The sequence below is a fragment of the Acanthopagrus latus genome, chromosome 6 (assembly GCF_904848185.1).
Source record: "Acanthopagrus latus isolate v.2019 chromosome 6, fAcaLat1.1, whole genome shotgun sequence".
In the NCBI taxonomy this organism is placed as follows: Eukaryota; Metazoa; Chordata; class Actinopteri; order Spariformes; family Sparidae; genus Acanthopagrus; species Acanthopagrus latus.
In genome coordinates this window covers 20,455,708-20,475,919 of record NC_051044.1, presented here as the reverse complement: position 1 = coordinate 20,475,919, position 20,212 = coordinate 20,455,708, and positions in this window count along the sequence as shown.

The window sequence follows — 20,212 nt, the reverse complement described above, 5'->3', positions numbered from 1 at the left end:
GGCTAAATTACCTCCCGCTGGCACTCAAATTAAACAGGGCATATAGCGAGAGTGAGAGACAGTGTGAAAGGAGGGGTCAGAAAGAGAGAGAGACGGGGGTGGGTGGGGGGGGTATGTGCTTATGAAAAGAGTGTCCGTGGTCACATTAATGCAATTTCTCTCTCGATCCCTCCGTTCCCTCAGCCCAGCCCTGGATAATGAGCTAGCGAACACTCTCCCTCCCCCCCCCACTGGGCCTACCTGCTATGCACAAAAGGCTCAGAACGCTATTTTTGGAGCCCCTCTTCTCATTTATTTCCTTGAATTGGTGATGATAATGATCATTGTGGCTTGAGGTGCCGTATTCAAATTAACTGCCATTCCTCCAGTGCTATCGGGCCGGCATCACCCTGCCTTGCAAAAAAAAAAAAAGTGTCCCCGCGCCTCCCCGGTCTGCTCCTCCCCTCCCTCACCTCTCCTGGAAGCAATACAAAGACCATTGAAGCAGCGCCGCCTGATATGTTTCCTTGTTGAGCTTATTCAAATCAGGTGTTTGAAAACTAACCTTGTTTGCATTGTAATGTTGCGTGGCGGAGCATCTACAATTGACAATTTACTGATACAGAGCCTGTGAGAGGGCTGTGTGTGGCAGTGCCGTGAATATGAAATGAATTAGATTCCTGGCTGTAGTTATTCAGATCAGAGTGTAACATGATAGCTTACATGAGTGGGTTTGAATGGAGGTCTAACTAAATAAATTTGATTTGGAAAGGGTGTGTTTGGCAGATTGCACCACTCACCAGGTGCTGCCACGGATAAAGCAAGCAGTTTATTGTACATAATAGGATGCAAGGATCTTTACATATACATGGATTCTATTAGTCATCGCTTGGCACTGGAGGGAGGCACAATAGGCAGCAGCAGCAACGCTCGCTGACTGAGAGGAGGTGAGGGAGCTGCTCACATCCATCAGTCTGATAAAGAGATTTCTATGAGTGTGTGTGTGTGTGTGTGTGTGTGTGTGTGTGTGTGTGTGTGTGTGTGTGTGTGTGTGTCTGTGTGTTCTGTTTTTTTTTTAAAAAGGGCCATCGTGCTGTCACTCTCACTTTGCACTTTTTTTAGGAACAAAGAAATTAAAGTGTTTCTGTGAAACAAAAACACCTGGGGGATACCTGTCACTGCAGAGATTCTTCTCAGTACAAAAACAGACGTGTATGTGTGTGGGTGTGTGTGTGTGTATGTGTGTGTATGTGTGTGTGTGTGTGTGTGTGTGTGTGTGTGTGTGTGTAGGTTCAATCTGGGGCTGGTTGAAACCTTGGCTGATATCAAAACTTTTTTGTCAAAATATTTGTGCAGGCTGCTTCACTACCAGGCTTAAATTTTTTTCAAACAGTTGAAGTTTTCAGAGGAGCGCATAGAAAGATACGGCAAAGTGCTGCACTGGGTCAGGAGTGAAAATGGAGCGATGCAGATGTAAAGAATCAAGTGAGTCTTCAAGGATGAGAGCAAAGGTTAAGTACAATTAAAAACTGAAAAACAGCCTTGGTCCAGATTACTTGCAATTAAAGTTCATGGTACATGTACTATAAGCAGCCTGGCTAAGAATTGGAGGCACTCTGATTTAGTTAAAAATCCTTCATTCAGTCCAAGTTTTGGAAATGAAAGTCAAACTCAGAATTTTAACATTTACAATATTAATGAGGTAATATAAAGTAAACTCAGAAATACTTTTTTTTTCCCATAACTGAATAAACAAGCTGTTTTCAGAGGAAAATAAGGTAGCAGAACACTAGAAAGGTGGCGGGGTCCAACACATATAAACAAAGTAAAACAGTATGAAACTGTGCTGTCCTTTATTCAGTCAAGAAATCAAAGAGGGTTTGTTTATTTAGATAGCTTAAGCATAAAACAATCAGTGAAGCTCTTTCTCTTCTGATTAAAATGTTTTCACCAAAACTATGTAGTGCACCTGTAATGGATACACCTGTGTGTTTTGACCCAAGTGTCTTCATTGGGGCATAAAGTATAAAGAATGTCAGAAAACTGGAAAAAATAATAACACTATCATGTTGCTTCCAACATATTTCCATATTTCACAGATAGCAGGAACATAGGTACAGAAACGTTTATTACCTGGCAAATTGCGACCACTTACTACCACTCTACATCACCATAAAAGTCACCAAGAGTGCCAATATATGTATAAGAACTACAAAATGTATTAATATATATTATCAGAGGGGGAACCAGTAATGTGCTGCTAAAGCAGCAGTGTAAGTGGTGTGATGTACACATGAAAAACTCAGCAAGAGGTAAAATGCCACGTAACAACAGATGATATCATAGTGATGCACACTAGTGAACCTACACAACACTCCAGTGAGCCCAGAGGAAACACCCTCGGTTACACTATCAAAAAATACTTACATTAAGCGATTCCTCCAATCTGTGACACTTCCATCTGTGGGCATCTGTGTGTTATATCTACTTGAGCTTAGCAGCTGCTGTGGGTAATCTGGGCCGGTCGGGCCTAATGGCTGACTTGTTTTCTGGTCCAGCTGAGCTCTTAATTACATGATTGAGCTTGTTATGGCCTAATTAAAATGGTAAAACACAGGGCACAGAGAGGGAATGAGTGAAAGAGCGAGGAGAGGGCGAGAGGGAGAGACTCGAAGCACTCAATCCCTCTCTCTCTCTCTCTCTCTCTCTCTCTCTCTCTCTCTCTCTCTCTCTCTCTCTCTCTCTCTCTCTCTCTCCCTCCCCCTTCTATTAAACTGTTAACCCACAATGCCCCTATCTCTCCCCGTGTCTGCCCCCGGCTATTTGGAACGGGCCACGAACTACAGCCATAATCAGCAGGCCTACATTTCAATAACACATTTTATCATTTAACCTCTAGTTATACACATCAAGGTGGCAGAGCATGTTCCATTTGGGGAATTGAGAGTGAGAGAGACAGGGAGGGAGGGGGGTGGGGTGGTTGGGTGAGGGAGGGGGGCGACTTTGTGTCGATAAGAAAGTTAAACACAAAAACAAAATTACCAGCGAGTTATTGCAAGAGCCTGAGGATGGAGAAATGAGAAAAAAAAGAGAAGTTGATGAAGTTTGCATTGGAAACTAAGACTCAAGAGGGAGGGGACAGCGAGAGGACGAGGCGATGAACAATGTTTTTGTTGTTCAGTTTTTGAGAGTATACTTTTGGGTCAATTAACAATAAAGATCAATTGATATCTCCTTATCCTTTCTTCTGTGATTTTCTTTTTTCGCCCGCAGTAATGAGATAAATATTTATGAAGGCTGAAAGTCCCCTGCCTCTCCTCCTCGTGTCAAATGCTCAGCGTGATCAAAGGCTCAGCCCAAAAAACACGCGACACACTAAAAGCATCAAGGCTCTGCTGGCATTGTTTTTCCACTGTCCCACAGCTCAAACACAGAAAGCTGAACATCACCCCCCCACCCCCCACCCCCACCCCCTCCATCATCACCACCACCACCCCTCCTCTCCTCTCCTCCCACCAAGGAAAAAAAAAAAGAAAGAAAAAGAAATCACAGATAGGTTTGGGACCAGTGCACTGTCGCTTTAAGATAAAATATTCTATCTTCTACATCATAATTATCTCCTTAAGGTAGAAATATTAGCATATCCACCAATCTTATTATCTGAGAAATTGGCTCATTAAGTCGGCTGGCTCCCCTTGCGCCCACCTTGTTCTCCATTGTCCATACTTCATCAGAGAGGGAGGCTGCTGAGGGGCATTCTGACTGACAGGAGGCACACACACGCGCCTCTGTGGGGACCGGCCCGGGCCAGCACATGCTGATGGGACAGAAGAAGAAGGAGAAGAAGAAGAGGAAGAAGAAGAAGGAGGAGGAGGAGAGGGCATCCTCACCCCTCGATGCCGCTGAAGTCAGATCTCAGAACAACTCTCCCTCGAGACCGGCAGATGTGCTGTGACCTAGTACAGCTTCTGTAAAGCTTTGTGATTACAGAATTTCTTCGGCATTCAGTTGGTAATTTAGTGATCAACATTGCTTGCAGCAAGATAAAAAGTTGCTGTGTGTGCGTTCGACCTTCGTGGCTGTGAGGGAGGCTGCCGGTGTGACCCTGCCTGGGGATGAGGGCTGAACCCTGGACAGAGACAGTGTTCAAAGCCCAATTTATGGTCTTAAAGAGCAAAGCATACATATGCTTAGTAATCAGAAAGACAAGCTTTCCAAATTACATTTCCCGTGCTGTGAGATATTAATGAGATGCTGGAGAGTAGCCTTGGCCTCTAATCTGCAGGATTTAATCCCTAGATTGAAACCTGACACCCGTGGAGGCTAATGAAATCATCCTTTTAATCCAGGGAAATGTCCCCCGTAAGCCTGCAGCTTTAGAGAACCGCGGGACGCACGGCGCACTGCTCAGCGGACAACACAGTGTAGGATAAGTTTGGGGCAGAGGTAAAGGATTGAAGGGAGAGAAGAAGTAGAGGATGTTTGGATGTTTAAAAAAAATGTGAGACAAACAGTTAGGAAAAGAACGGGGGTGTCTGAAAAGGCCTGAGGTGGCGAAATTATAGTGTAGCTACGCTGTGTGTTTAAAGATGAACCAATCTCTCCGACATTTCTCCAGAACAGAGATGCTTCCACACAATACAGGAGCTCCCTCCCTCCCTCCCTCTTCCTCTCTCTGTCTGTCTGTCTCTCTCTGTGTGGCTGTGTGGGATTGAGTTGTTAATTAGAATCGTGGCCAGGCCAAATGAATTCAGACCTTCTTCCTTCTGTAATGGTGCTGCAGACCCCAAGCTGTGGGCTTTAATTCTCCTCTCATCAGTCTGATGGAAAAATCACCTCACTGCCATTCAGCTCTGCCACTCATTAACCAAGGCAAGAAAAGGTGATCGGCACAATGGACAATTTTATTATGTTATTTTTTTTTCCCCCTCGTCTTTTTTTTTTCTTTTGATGGCACACATATGCATATGAATCATCCTGTAGCAAAAATGTGTGCATACGGTATGCGTGACAAGAGAAATATCGCACATATACACATTTTTCTTCCCTTTTTCATGCATAGAAAAGAATGGTCCTATTAGCGTGGTGGTGATTTTTATGATAGTGCATCAATGAATAAATGGGATCCATAGGCGCCTTTTTCTAAAAACGTGTGTGTGTGTGCCTAAACACTGGTGAAGGTGCAGTTGCCGAGCTTGTGTGTATTGACAGGCCGTGTGTGAGGCACGAGGGTCGAGCTGCGATATGCTTAACAGCCAATTTACAAAGGTCAGGTGAGCGGGATCAAACGGGTGGGAAGATCACACCTCACACTCCTAAATGAGAAACAATCATCCCTCCAAAGGTCACACAGACACAACCGAGGATTAGAATAATAGAGCAGGCCTTCTGCCCCCCCCCACCCTTTCCTCTCCTTCTCCTTCTCCTCCAGCTCGACCACCCCTGTCCTCTCCACAGGGGGCCACGGTGGAAACAGAACTCTTTATTTATTTCAGTCTCCACCCTCATTGTCACCATATGGTATTGGTTAGCATGTGGGAGATGTTTGTAACTCTACTGCTGACCTCTGAAAATAACTGATTATTAAACCCAGCGGATTATAAATCTGCCCCGGAGTGTTTACACCCAGAAAAGAATAACTGATTTCTTTTGGAATAAGTATTTTTTCATTGTTGTTGTTAATTATTATTATTATTGTACAAATGTGATAGGTGTGTGCATTCATTAAAAAAGATGTAGCTTATTTACAATTTGTCATTTAAAGATGAACTATGTAGTTTTTTGAGAGGCTTTTTAACCATTAAACCATTTTTAGGCCTCAGCAAACTAAATAAACAAACCATCTTTGTTTTCATGACTCAGAGGTCATTGAATAAAACAACTGACCATAAGGGACAGCACAGTTTCACTTTATTTATATGTGGAGGACACCTTTCTAGCTTCAAACAGTGTTCTTGGGACCTTATCATCCTCTGAGAACAGCTTGTTTATTAACTTATGGAAAAAATAAATATTTCTGTGTTTGTATTATTTCCTCTTCAATTTTGAAAATATTAAAATTCTGAGTTTCATCTCCAAAACTACATAATGCTGCTTCAAAGATTATACTATATTACACAACACAGATGAGGATTTAATGCAGATTTTTTTTTTTTTGGCACCGTCACAAAGAAAAAACTTGAAAAAAAATGTTCATCTCAAGGCAAAGAAAGTGTGTTGTTGCTCACACTGCAGACACATCTTCGAGAATTTAAAGTTAACAACACTATACAAACATCATCCTTACAACTAAATGATGTGTGTCGTATGTTTTATAATGATTACTCAAAATCAAAACAGTTTAAAACTTGCTTTTGCAGTCCCCACATGAATAATATTTTATGTGTGATTTAATGATCTTAAAATATCAGAAACAAAGATTTTAGGCTCACATTTTAGACATATTTTAGGTTTAAGTGGTAGATGGAGAGGAGAAGCAGCAGCAGCGATCAGGCAGTGAGGAGACTCAGAAACACTGTGAAGCAACAACAGGGGGCAGTGTTGGGTTACACTAAACACCCAGCCCTGTGTCCACCCCTCTCTCTCCCCTTCTCTCTCTGGCCACAGTCCAGTCTAACCACCTCTCAGGATTAATTACACTTTTTCAATTAATGTTCTAATGAGAGCTGCTGGTGCAGAAGTCTGATAAGGCAGTTAAGGAGTGAATGAGCGAAAGAGACACACTCACACACACACAGTGGAGACACGCCGACAGAGATGTTCTAACTACAGTGATCGATGGGACGTTACAGGAGCTGATGGAGTTGATACAGTGGAGACGGAGATCAGCTTGACCAAAACTGGACACGCACACACACACACACACACACACACACACACACCTGAAACACACATGTATGTGGGATATATACAAATAGAATTAAATAAATGCACAAGCAGTATGTTGTGATGAGGACACTTGCCCTGGTGACACAAACCAACACATCTGCAAACTGGGTTTCCATGGTAATGAGCTCAACTGGTGCAGAAGGGGACCTCACACACACACACACACACACACACACACACACACACACACACACACACACACGCATTCGAACTATGCCGGCACGCACCAGGGGAGCTGTCAAATATAAATTAGTGCCATTGATGTGTCACAAGATGCCCCCAAAGGTCATTAATTGGTCAGTGATTGGAGGTTGGCATGTCATTTATATGAAGATAATTTGCATAAGGCACAAGAGTACTTTTCCCTCAGTAGCATTTTACAGATTCTATATGTTGAAGCCCACGCAGACGAGGGCTCCTTGCTCTTCTTCTTCTCCCAGTGAGACGCTCTGCTTCTGAGTGGCTGCAGCTTTATGTTTCAGAACAGAGTGAAACCTCACAAGACAGCGCATTGTATAAGTACATGCATTCCCTTTATTATTATTATTTTTTAATCTACTCTCAAAAAAACCATCATAAATTGTATCTGAATATGATGCTTCAAGGTCTCACGTATTGTTCAAAATATTTCCTATCCGTCTGCAAAACATCTGCAATTTTTGGAGGCTTTGCAATCTCTTTAAATTCATATGGTAAAGAAGGGTTTTAAATATGCATGGCTATCCCGTCCAATATAATACATTCACATCATCATTCTGAAATAAGTCACAGACAGCATAAGTACATTTTGAATGGACGGAAATAATAATCAGTTGAGATCTGATGAATCTTAAAGGGGGCCCATTGTTTAAGAACCAGAACCAGATTGAAGGTCAAGTGAAAAAAAAAAAAAGAAGGAAAATCCACGACTTTTTTTTACGGCATCCTTTTGAAAGTGTGGAGGCTGTTCTTAGAGCACAAAGGAGAAGATAGCGATGGTGTGTGTGTGTGTGTGTGTGACATAGAGAAAAGAGAGTGTGGAAATACAGTTTTTAATTTAAAGAAAACGCTGAACGTGATTCGTCCGCTCACTAATCAGAGCAAACCATTACATTACATTTTACACTTTTAAAGATAATAAGAATTAATAGTGTCTTGTCTGTATATGCAATAGTCCATATATGCATTAGTTAGGAGTTTGTTAAATTAGAATACCATTTTCTCTCATGTACTTACACAGTCTCCACCAAAGGAGAGTGTGAAAGTACGAGTGTGAGAGATTGCTTTTCTTTGCTCTGCTGCTGCTTTCTCTCTCTCTCTCTCTCTCTCTCTCTCTCTCTCTCTCTCTCTCTCTCTCTCCCCACACACACACTCATTCATTCACTTTTTTCTCCCTCTGTTTCATTCTCTTTCTCTCTTTTTACTCTCTCTCTCTCCGTCTCATTGCCCCATAACCACAGAGAGATGAGTTCAAGCCACCATTAAAGCGTTAAAAATTTAAATATAAAAAAAAAAAAACCTTAACGCTCTTTTTAATTAAAAAGGATCCTAATAATCCACATCATATTATACGTCGCAGATTCATCGGTCAATTTAATAACAGTGAGGCTTTTGGATCTTAATATCTCTGCTACCAGGTTTCCTTCATAACTGAGAGCCCGTGTTAATTACAGCAGAGCCTAATGGTGGGGAATATTCAGGGCCTCTCCATGTTTTGATAAATGGCTTTCCACTAAGATTTATTCCTAATTATCTCATTTGTCTTTCTCCATTACTTTTTATAGCTTAAATTTATGAAGTCATTAAGACGTTAGTGGGCCTGATAATGATTAGGAGAAGGAATTGTATGAAAGTGAATTATATGAAAATGATTATGGCTAAAGGAGTGTTTAAAATGAGGGCTGTGGAAGCCTGGATGTGTGTGTGCGTGTGTGTGCGTGTGTGTGTACGGCTTTGTTTGAAGGTGGTGCATGCCAACCCCCCCCAGCCGCCCCAGCCGCCCTGCCCTGCCCAGCTGATGCTACCACCTTACACCAGTGGAAATAAGCATGATGAAACATCTTTGTCACTCTCCTCATCCTTCTGTGTCTCTCCTCCCTGCTGGCCCCCATCAGCTCATATCTCTGCTCCATCTATCTGTCTGGTGTGACTCTGTTAACGCGGGGCAATGTTCTCTCCGAGTAATGAGAGATGATCTCTCTCTGTCGCTAACACACTCCTACGTGTACACACACTCACAGGCACACACACACACGTGCACTCACACACACACACACACACACGCACACACACACTCACACACTCACACACATACACTCACACACATGCACACACAGAAAAGAAGTTTTTCTTCCACTGCATTTGGCTTTTGTTTAATTTCATTTGCCTCGGAAGATAATGAAACATATAAATACAGGCCCACGTGTGCATTTGGGGTTTTAGAGTTATGACCGTTTTATAGTATGAGAGCTCCCTGGCACCATCACTGCAGTCTAATCTGTTTGATGAAGGCTTTCAGCTCCAGCACAGTGGGAAATAACAGTTCTTCCCTCTTTGCCACCAGACACACTTTTTGCTCCAAAAATGGATAAATGCATGTGTATCTATGACAGATGCCATGCCTGAGCTTGAAATACACCTTTTTGGCTGACATGCTGAGTCTCCCTCTTGTCATTCTGGCCCTTATCCACCCCCCCCTGCACCTCTTCTCCTCCCGTCTTCCCAGCCTAGCAGGCTGTGTGCCAGAGATCATAAGAGGCAGTGCAAGCCCCTGCTTAATGAATTAATTATTTGATTATTTAATCATCCAGATGAAGAGCGTCTTTAACACTGGTGTTAATTAGCCAACATCTGGGCCAGTCAGCGGGCCAACCACACAGAAACACAGAGACAAATGGCAACGCACGCTCTCCAAGGTGTCACATATGCATCTTTTTTTATCTGCTTCTCCTCCGTCAACCACGATTTCATTGAAAAGTGCATGAAGCTGACCTATTGTCTGCAAAAACAAGAGTTCATTTTGTATTCCTCACATGTGTCTGCCAAATTAAAAGTCCATGAAAGGGGCAATATGTAGTTTTCGAGAAGAAAGTCATACTCTGAATTTGAACATTTACAAATACTACTGAGGGAATTTACAAACTCCCCAGAGCGCTGTTTAAAGCTAGAAAGGTGGCAGGGTCCGCCACATATAAACAAAGTCAAACAGTATGAAATTGTGTTGTCCTTTAAGGTCTGTTTGGTTATTCGGTCTGTCATGAAAACAGAGAGAGTTGGTTTATTTAGTTTGCCAAGGCATAAAAAGATCTTTCTCTTCTGATCAACATTTCTTCCCCCAAACTACAGACTCCCTACGTGTCTCCACATCCATTCCCTCCTCACCATTACCTGCCTCAGCTACATGTAATGCAGCCTCTTGCCATTGGGAGGAGCAATGCCTTTTCCTTTGACCTCACTCCTTACCAGAGTTGCCACACAGCTGTCCACAGCTGTATGATTACTGGTAATGTATGAATGTGTGAGCACTAAATTGACATGGTAACAGCAGCAGCTCAACACGGGGCACCAAAACTGCAAACACAGACACTCGTCTCATCACCTGTTGTGACTGGCCAACAATACACTTCCGACCAACACTGCCACTTACTATAATCTGTATAGCCAGGGCTTATATTGTATTCTTTATGGCTCTCCATCACAGGAATTCATATGTAAAGCAAACCTGAAGGTCACACATGTTTTCCTGTCTTTCTTTTCAGTCCAAGGGATAGAGCGACGATCCAGTGAAGGAGGGATGGAGCATGGGACTCTCTAGTCTGATTAAGACCACTCCAGTCTGGGTGGTGCTGCTTCAGACCAGCGGCAGTAGCCTTCAAGGGGAGAAGGAGGACTGGAGAGGTGTGTATGTGTGGAGAGGGAGGTTGAGGAGGGTAGAAGAAGGGATTCCCTTTAATTGCAATCATTCTGGCAGCACTGCAGGGAACTACATGCCATGCATACAATTAGAGAGGAGGGGAGAGGACAGCATGCGACGGGTTCTTTCCTTGCAGTCATTGCACGACCCCAAACACACACACACACAAAACCACACACACACATACATTCACACAAACACACACACACAAAAGTACACAGACAGACAGACACACACACACACACACACACACACTCACACACACACACAGTGCTAAACAATGTTTACGTCTGTATCTTAATGCACAGTGTTTGTCTGAGAAGTGTGCACCCTGGCTTGATTACATCTGCGCGTGATGTGTATCAGCGCTGTGTTTTGGTCCCAGCATCTTGATTTGTGTGTGTGTTTGTATGCATGCTTTCTGTGTGCTGCCGAGGTTAATTGAGATACACAGCTCATCTCTGCCCTGATGAGGGTCAGAGCACAGAGGCAGATCTGCATCGCATTAATCTAACCCCAATTTATGCTGCCACACACTGTCAGTTGCAACCCTCCCCCCCCCATCACACACACACACAAACACGCACTCGCACATACCCATTAATTTAGCCCCAATTTGTGTTGTCTTCAGCTGCTGTGATGCATGGCACATACACTCTTGGGTTCACAATTGCAAATGTACAGAGCATCACACACACACACACACACACACACACACGCACATACACACGCACACACACTCTCACCAAACACTCATGTAGGCAGCTCATGCTGAGTCGGTGTCAGCGCTGTGTAAAGTGTTCCATCAAATCAGCTGCTATAGCAAGCAAATAACTCCACCTTGCTAGAAACACGCACGATATCTCACATCCGGCCTCTATTATTCCGGCATAAGTTCCTCGCAGAACGCCGGCCTGACAGAAAGGAAACCCTGCAGCACCCAGAGAAGGAAAGGCAAATTAACCAGCTTCCCTCTAACACTGAGGGACCATTAAAGTCGAAACGCCTGATCTCCCTGGCCGCTTTTTCCTCTCCATCCTCTCCCTCGTTCCTCTCTCGTTTCCTCACTCTCCAGCTGGAAAGGTTAACCGTGAGAGGCTCTCAGAGACACTCCAGCAGACACACAAGTGATCTTTCCTTTAATTGGCTTTTCCACTCCCCTTCTCCTCCTCTCCTTTCCCTAGCAGGTCAGCGGCGTCCACTGCAGGGCCCGACAGAGGAAACACGCTCACACACACACATATGCACACACACAACGACACTGAGGTAGTCAGGCTGAACTGAGGACTGAAGAAAGGTGTGTGTGTGTGTGTGTGTGTGTGTGTGTGTGTGTGTGTGTGTGTGTGTGTGTGTCTCTTCCCCTTTAAATATCTCCATCCGACCAGTCAATCTGTCGTTAGTAGAACAGGAGTAGTGGTGCTGTGTAATTGAGCTATCTAGCTCTCGGGCCTCCATGATGTCCTCATCCATGAAGCAGCTGACACCGCAGCTCTGTTCCTCACTGTCACACAGACAGGGCACACAGGAAATTCATAAGGAGAGCACTGACAGGTGGGGAGCCATTATCAGCCATAGCACAGTCTAGTTTTTTTTTTTTTTTTTAACAGCTAGAGCTACAAACTCCTGCTTCCTCCAGAAAGAGAATTTCACAAAATGTAAGTTTTTTTTTGAAGCAATTTTCAAATGCTACTTTTAGATATTAGGCTCTGTCAGAATGATAAAAGAGACGCATGTACCCTGGCGCCATGGATGCTATTGTTTAAGAGCTGGATCCGAGGCCAAGCTGAACGCCTGCCATTGAAAGCAGAGCGGGGAAAAGTTATCCAATCCTGTAACTTCTCATCACATCTGGAAAAAATACTTAATTGTGTCCCTAAACTCAATCTGGCAGCTAGCAGATCTAGATAGGAGAAAGAGAATCACAGTGTGAAATGAGCTACACGCTACGCTGACTTACCCGTGGTGGCTCAGAATCAGAGCGAGATGACGAGACAAGGCAGTTCAGACGATTGCACCCTGGACTCAGTTACGCCGACTATTCTGCTTCATCTCGCTCGGGCCTCGCCACAGCCATTATCCACGGGGTGCAGCATGTGAGAGGACATCATTACCGGCTGTCTGCAGAGCTGCCTCCTGCCCCTATCTCTGCTGACACCATCCCATCTAACAGCCCGGTCCGAGGAGAACCCGAGAAGGCCTGGCAACTGAGAACAGCCTCATTCCCACCTGCCACAGAAACAGATAGAACACCCAGATAGCCGCAGCCTGCTGGACGCTTTCTAGCCTCCGTCAGGCTGATAATGGAGTGATGCTAGTGACTCATCAAGTCAAAAGTTCAAATGTTCAGACACCATCTAGGTCGCGAGACTCTAAGATGCGTTTAATCTTAGCAGTTTTGTCACAGATGAAGGGCAGATCAGACCAGTCTGAAGCCACTGAATGTTAAAGTCCATTATGAGGCTATCCATTTCAACCAAATTTCCAAAAGAATTACTCCTCACCAAGTATAACCATGCAGATAGTTTTTTGGTATATTGGCCCAGGAGTTAATAGAATAAGAATACGTTTGAATAAGAGTTGAGCCCTGTTCAGACCAATGAGTTGAAACTTGCATCTGCTTGCAATGTGCCTGTTCATACCATTGCGATTAACTGAGACAAGTCTCAACTTTTGCAACAACTCTCTTTTTTTTAAATTTTTGTGCGTTTTTTTTTTTTTGTTTTTTTTTTTTCATAGCTGGATCTAATTTAATAGCACCTTGGAATATGAATGAGCACTGTGATTATAACTTCATTTTGTGACTGGCTACACTTCCATTGCTCGTAATGAAACAACAAAAACAAAAGGTATGTGCGTTAGTCAAGGGTAGCTTGAGCGTTAAAGCGGCATGTTGAAATCAACTGAAGTTATTCTTTAAGAGTCTACAGTTATGCTATGCTACGTGAGGCTAAATGCTAACGTCAGCATACCGACATGATTACAGCAATAACACTGATATACTAATGGTGATAACCATGTTTACCATTATAGTTTCACATGTCAGCATGCAATTGCAGTACTGCTAAGGCTGATGGGAATGTCATTTCTATTTGAAGTACGTGGTCATAACCGACACAGTTAAATGAAGGCTTGGTGATGGTGCTTGTTAGCTGAACTGAAGCCATAAATTGACTGACAGCAGTCGTGCAATTGGCTTTAAGAAATAACTACAGACTATTTCCACTTGGAGATATCTTGAAACTTGTTGTCTGGCTTGTAAACTAGCTACATTTTAAGGGAAAAATGGCATCCCAAAATATGAATGGAGAGGATTTTATGAGGATATGATCTTTAGCACAATGCATCATGGTACGGACAGCCCAGAGGACGTTATTGTTTCAGTGGACTACATTAACAATCAACAGTGATTGGACATCAACATGGCAAAATTCCCTCCAATCCATCCAGTGGTTGCTGAGACATTACTCAAAACCATAAATGTGAACCTACAGTGGCACTGAATTATTAAGTCACGGGATCTCTGTTTTCAGGATACATCATGTAGGAACCACAAAAATCTCCATTGTATGTCAGTTTGTTTAGTAAATGCTAAAATATTTCAAATGGTAAGTTACATTTTTCATCTTTGGGGTATTATGAATGTCTGTACCAAATGGTTGTTGGGATATTTCCGTTTAGTTACATCAGTTATTAACTAGCTTTACCAGACAGCAGAAGTTAGTAAGAAAATGTACTTCTCTGTGATTTAGGTGAACTGACCCTTTAAATTGAAACTTTTGCCAAAATGTAACCTAGGCTTTTTTTGTGACTGTATAAGAGTCAAACCTTTGTGTAAAAGAATAATTACGATGTAAGAGGCAATTTTAAGATTTACCATATTTTCATTTTTGGGTCAAACTCATTTTATATGGGAGTGCTTGGGACAAATGAGCGATAATATCAAAATTGCTATTTTTAAAACACTAAGAAGGTTCGACACAACATGAAACTTTGCTTGTAGGATCACCAGGGTCTCTACACATGAACACAAGCATTGAGAACATTGTTTGTGCACACAGAGTTTACTGAAAAGAATGTTTTTGGCCAAAAACTATGCGTAATTATGGTTATACACGAAGGTTTGACTCATATACATTCACAAAAAAAAGCCTATGTTGCATTTTGGCGAGAGTTTTGCTTTACGTGCCAGTGTTCTGTAAACAGCAGTGAACTGTGAGTTATGTAGGCCATTTTATGACATACATGTCGGAAACTGCAGCAATGAATTTAACTAATGCCTCGGATTAAAAGTTTCTCTTTCGTTCTTTTGAACACAGTGACTGTGATTGTGGTGTTTTTGATGGCGGGCTGTGATGTGCAGCACTTTGACTGTGTTTGAAAGCCATCTTCTTCTCAGAGGCGGAAACGAGACAGCAGGTGGGCAACTACACAAGAGCAACAGGCGCTAAAAGGAAATGGGCTTTGAGGTTGTCATGGTAATGAGAGCGTTATGACCCAAACAGTCTCCAGGCTATTACCCCAACCCAAGCTGCTGCCCGTCGCCTGAACCCCTTCCCCACTCCACCTCCCCTCATATTCGCCGAGGTGTGGGTCTTGCGTTGAGGTCAACTGGACCAGATCTTTTTTTGAGTCCCTGCCATCGCACCCACCCACCGCGCTGTTGCTGTGTCCTTTTTTTTCTTTCAGTCGCACACATGTGGACACACACAGACAATGGTCCAAGGTGCTCTGTCTGACACAGCGCAGGAAATAAATGTTTATGTGGACAAGGCGCCCCTTCCTGTGCGTTCCCCGAGGGCCACCGACCCCCTTATCCAGGCTCGGTGTGTGTCTCTGGATTTCACCTACCCTTAAAAAACACTAACTGGATATAATTCTGTCTGAAAGCTCTCTTTCTCTTCACTTCCTCAACACTTGATTTTCTTTTTTAAATCCTCACTGTGTCACTCCCGCCCTCCTTCTCTCTGCTTTTACTGGCTGTGGAAAACAATGGAGTTTTGTTAGTGGATTTTACCTTTACGGGCACTTTCACATGACCCAATAAATGTGTTCACATTGAGTTTTTCAACTGGCAGCACAGGGCTCCAGTTTTGCAGTAGGTCAATGGTGGAGTAGACAGAACTGTATGTATCAAAGCCAAACAGAGACGTAGCAGAAACCGGAGAGGCTGTTTAGACCTGTGAGATGTTGACTTGTTACCATTGCATTCTGTGTGTGCATGTGTGTGTATGTGTGTGTGTGCATGCATAAGGACAAGGCACTGGTCTGTGCTCCCTGTTTGCTTAAGGTGGCATGAGTCAGCTCAACTCAAAAACAGGGGCCTGTTTTCGTGTGGCCTGCCAACTGCCTGTCTGACATTTAGCTAGCTTTCTCTCACACACACAAACACACACCCGGAGTCTCACAACCACACACTCACTTAGCCACAAGTCAACATTACTCTGCGGAGCAAGGCTGGCCCTTTGGCTCTCCATCGACCCAATGTTCACTTTTCAGTTCTGTCATTTTCTGAGCTCATGTTTCCACCAAAAGTAATAACAAGTAAATAAACTCTGTTTGGATCCACGTTTTTCATACAGAACCACGATTTTTGAGAACCAAAGTAAAGCGTAAGGTCAGAACAGGACTGACTGAGGGTGTAGGGTGTAAAAAATGGTGGTTTGGTGCTGGGAATAGGGACAGTAGTGATGTTGAATTAGGTGAGGGCACATCTGGAGGGCTGAGAGCTGCTTGTTTGGGGATCAGGGACGGGAGGATATGAATGTGTTGATGGGGCGAGTCTCCTTGTCTCCTCCTCCCCTGTGCCCCTCAGAGCCACGTCACTGAGCTTATGAGGAGCCGGAGGTGTTTGGCTGAAGGCCAGACGTTGCATAATCGTACCCTTAAACGCAGCAGGGTGCCATGCCTCTCCTCCCCTCTCTGTCGCTCTCTTCTCTTTAGTTTTTATCACCTCAGCTCTTAATCTCTTCCTGTTGGTACATTTCTAGTACCAGGCATTCCTTTTTATCTTTTCACTTTGTCCATGATTATCTAAATATCCTATTCATCCCTCTGTCAGATGGAGCATCCGTGTTCCTCCATCACTTATTATTCTGAGGGATTGACTGTTTCATAAAGGGTTTTTTCATGTTGTGAGGATCCAGTCATGTCTTTAACAACGGCAACAATTCAACATGAGATGTTTCTTGTATTGCAAAAGAAATATCACAGAATTATTTAACTAATTTCAGTAGGAAACCCAAGATGAACTTTCACTTGACTTTAAAGGTGTTATTAATAACATTAAGCCACTAAATGTGGCAGTTCACAGGACATTTCTTAACATTGCTAACGCTAGCTTGCTAACATTAGGGCGATGCAGAACTTAACTGTCCTTACGTTTTTTGTTTTGTTTTGTTTTTTTTCCACATACAGGCAACTACCACGACTGTTAATCACAGATAAACACCAACGGCGTTACACTACTGGCTGACAAACCTTAATAGAAGCTGGTACCAACTCAGTTTTAAATGTTTACACTGATAAGAACAAAATAATCATTTTGGAACTGACAACCACTGACAATGTATTAATTCACAATCATGATAATGTTTTAAGGAAAAGACATTACTTGTCTACATTAAAATGTTATCAGTAGGTCAAGGTAAGATGTCACACCTATGCAGTCACAACCTCAGCCATGCTCCCAGCACAGTATTAATGTGGAAACATAGTGGGCAATGCCTGCTCAGGACTGTGAGAGATGACCAGTCAGAGAGGACCGGACTTTTCAGGCAGAGGGGCCTTAAAGAGATACAAGCTTTAAAGGGGTATTCAGACAAGGGGGGTGAATTCCTGCAGAAATGGACAGTATGGGAGAATTAATGTATTTTATTTTAACATTAAAGCATGTTAACATTTAGTAGTAACACTGTAGTAGTGAAGGTATGAACCTGAAAATGAGCATGAGACAGGTATCTGAGAAGGCTGCTATTCTATTGAAAAGAGGCTATCTGGCCTTGGCAAACTTTTAAGAGCGGACCCAGCTGAGACTAACCAGTTGGAGCACTGGAAGAAAATCAAAAATGTTGCCCTTGATCACAGCAGTCCTTGATGGGTGAGCATATTCACTCTCACAAATAGGCAATACCCTTGTGTTTTTTTCCCCTCTTAACCAGTTTTCTTTAGTCTCCTCTAAAGTTTGTGTATAGGTTTTTTTGCTCGCTCCAGGAGCATATGATGTTTTTCCTCCATTGACTTCCTCTGGTTGCAGTAAGTCACTCTGCCATTTGGCTGTGGGCTATCATTTAGCTACTTGAATGTGAAAACAAGCTGAGCAAATTAGCACTGATTAATTATCCATTATTGAAATTAATTATAATGTCAGTTGCATGAGTTCCACTGTTTTTACAAGGCCTTAGGTGAGTCATAAGGCCAAAAATACAAGAGTTGAAGCAGCAGCCAAACAGGAGGAACACTCCTAACTAACGTTGGGCCAACATTTAGGCAGTGCTTTGCTGCCGTAGTGCCAGCACTGGGTATCTGGCATCTCCCACCCACACAGATGAAAGCCAAGTCTTAAGTGGCAGTGTCTGCTTTGCATGCACCTCCCCTGTCTGACACAGGCGCTGAGCTCCATGAGAGAGGGAGAAGCGCCAGCACTGTGATGGAGCTGATTGCATGTGTGTTTGCTAACATGGCATTCATTATGTATTCAGTTATATCTCTCCGTTTTTTAATTTCTCCCTCTTTTTTATTGTTTGCCTTTCTCTCCCTTTATGCTGAATTCGCAAGCAGCTGGGACGGATAAAGCATTTTAATGATCCCTAACTGATTTTGCTTTAAACTTGCCTTCAAGTTGAGGCGAGGGTAGTGCGGTTGAAAATTGCACGAGTGGTTGTGGCCGGTGGAGTGGGAATGGTTTATTACCCCAAACCCTCCTCCAAAGTTCAGTTATGTACATTGTCCCTGCCCCGTGCTCTGGAGTCTCTTTCATTCAAAATCGACCTGATTGTCCAAAACCAGCAGTGAAACATTTTTGGATATAGATAGATATAGATAACTGCTACTCACTCACTCGCAAAGTGCCCTCTAGGTTGCCCTCCTGGTGGACACGACATAGTGAGGTGCTGTCTGGTCTCATCTGCAGCACGGTCAAAGGGTGCGGAGTAGGGCAGTGGGGCAGTAGGGACCCTCCACCTTTCCGATAGTGCTGACAAGATCGTGACAACAAACGCAATTAACAAAAACTAAAGATGGAAATCTTAACGCCCTGAGTTTAGGTTGTGAACTGAGATGACCCAAAGTCTAGAAGACCTGCACGATTCAATTATTTTATTCCCATTCAAGTTAGTCGGGTGCTAAGTTAGTTAGTTTAATCTAACATTTTATCTCTTATTAGGAAATTATTTATCTTATTTATTGGAAAAACATTTGTCAGTCTGAAATGACTAATGTATTTTAGACTGGGCTACAACAGCATTTTATACTGGCGACTGAGCTTCCCATACAGAAGGAAATAAGCCTGCCTCAAGTGACCAAACTGACCCCAGGTCAGCACCTCCGATTGACCAGGTAATGCCAGCTGCACCACTGGAATGCATAGCCATTAAACCAAATGACTTTATGTCTTTAGACTGAGATCTTTCAGGTGATTCATCAGTGATTCATTATCTAACGGATGCTCTTGCAGCAGAGGGATCTAGCTCACTAGATTAATCTAACTGTCATTGTCGAATAAGGAAGATATATGGTCATTGTTCAGCAGAGCAGGGATGAAGTAAGGCAGTGGGTTTGTATGAGCATTGGACATAGATTGTAATGAGAACATCACTCCAAGATCATATTGGGAGTCAGGGGCTATTGTGTTTCTGTCCTCTAAGGAGACATTTAGCACAAATAGTCCCTCTTTTAAAGCCGTTCTATTGAAGCACAGCTCTGGCTGCTGTAGAAAGCTTTACATTGTCTCATCTCTCTCACACTAACTGACGTCAAAACCCATATTGAATGGTCTGGGATACGTTTTAAGGCTCACACATGCAAATGGTCATATATCCTCCACCCAGGCTGCGTTCCACCCACTCTCACAGCTCCGCTGCTTCTGCTGCTTCCGTGAGACCAAAGCAGAAACAAATGTCTCAGCCCTGCCAACCCTGTGCGTATATGCTTTTGTGTGCATGTGCATGTGTGCGAGTGTGTATTCCATGGAAGCCCACTGGGCTGTGGTTCCCTCAGTAGTCCTGCAGCGGCAGTAACTTGATACAGTACACACACATTTTTGTTGCTGATCCAAGCTTGTCTGTGTGCCATGATTTTGGTTCAGTTCAACTTGTTGTAAAACACTGCTGTGCACCGTTAAAGAGGAGAACATGTAATCAGCATCTAATGAACACAGTGTGCCGTGTTATGAAAAATGGTTATATGCACTTTAATGAAGTTGATTTGTTGCTGTGGGCTTTGATTTTACATTTTAAT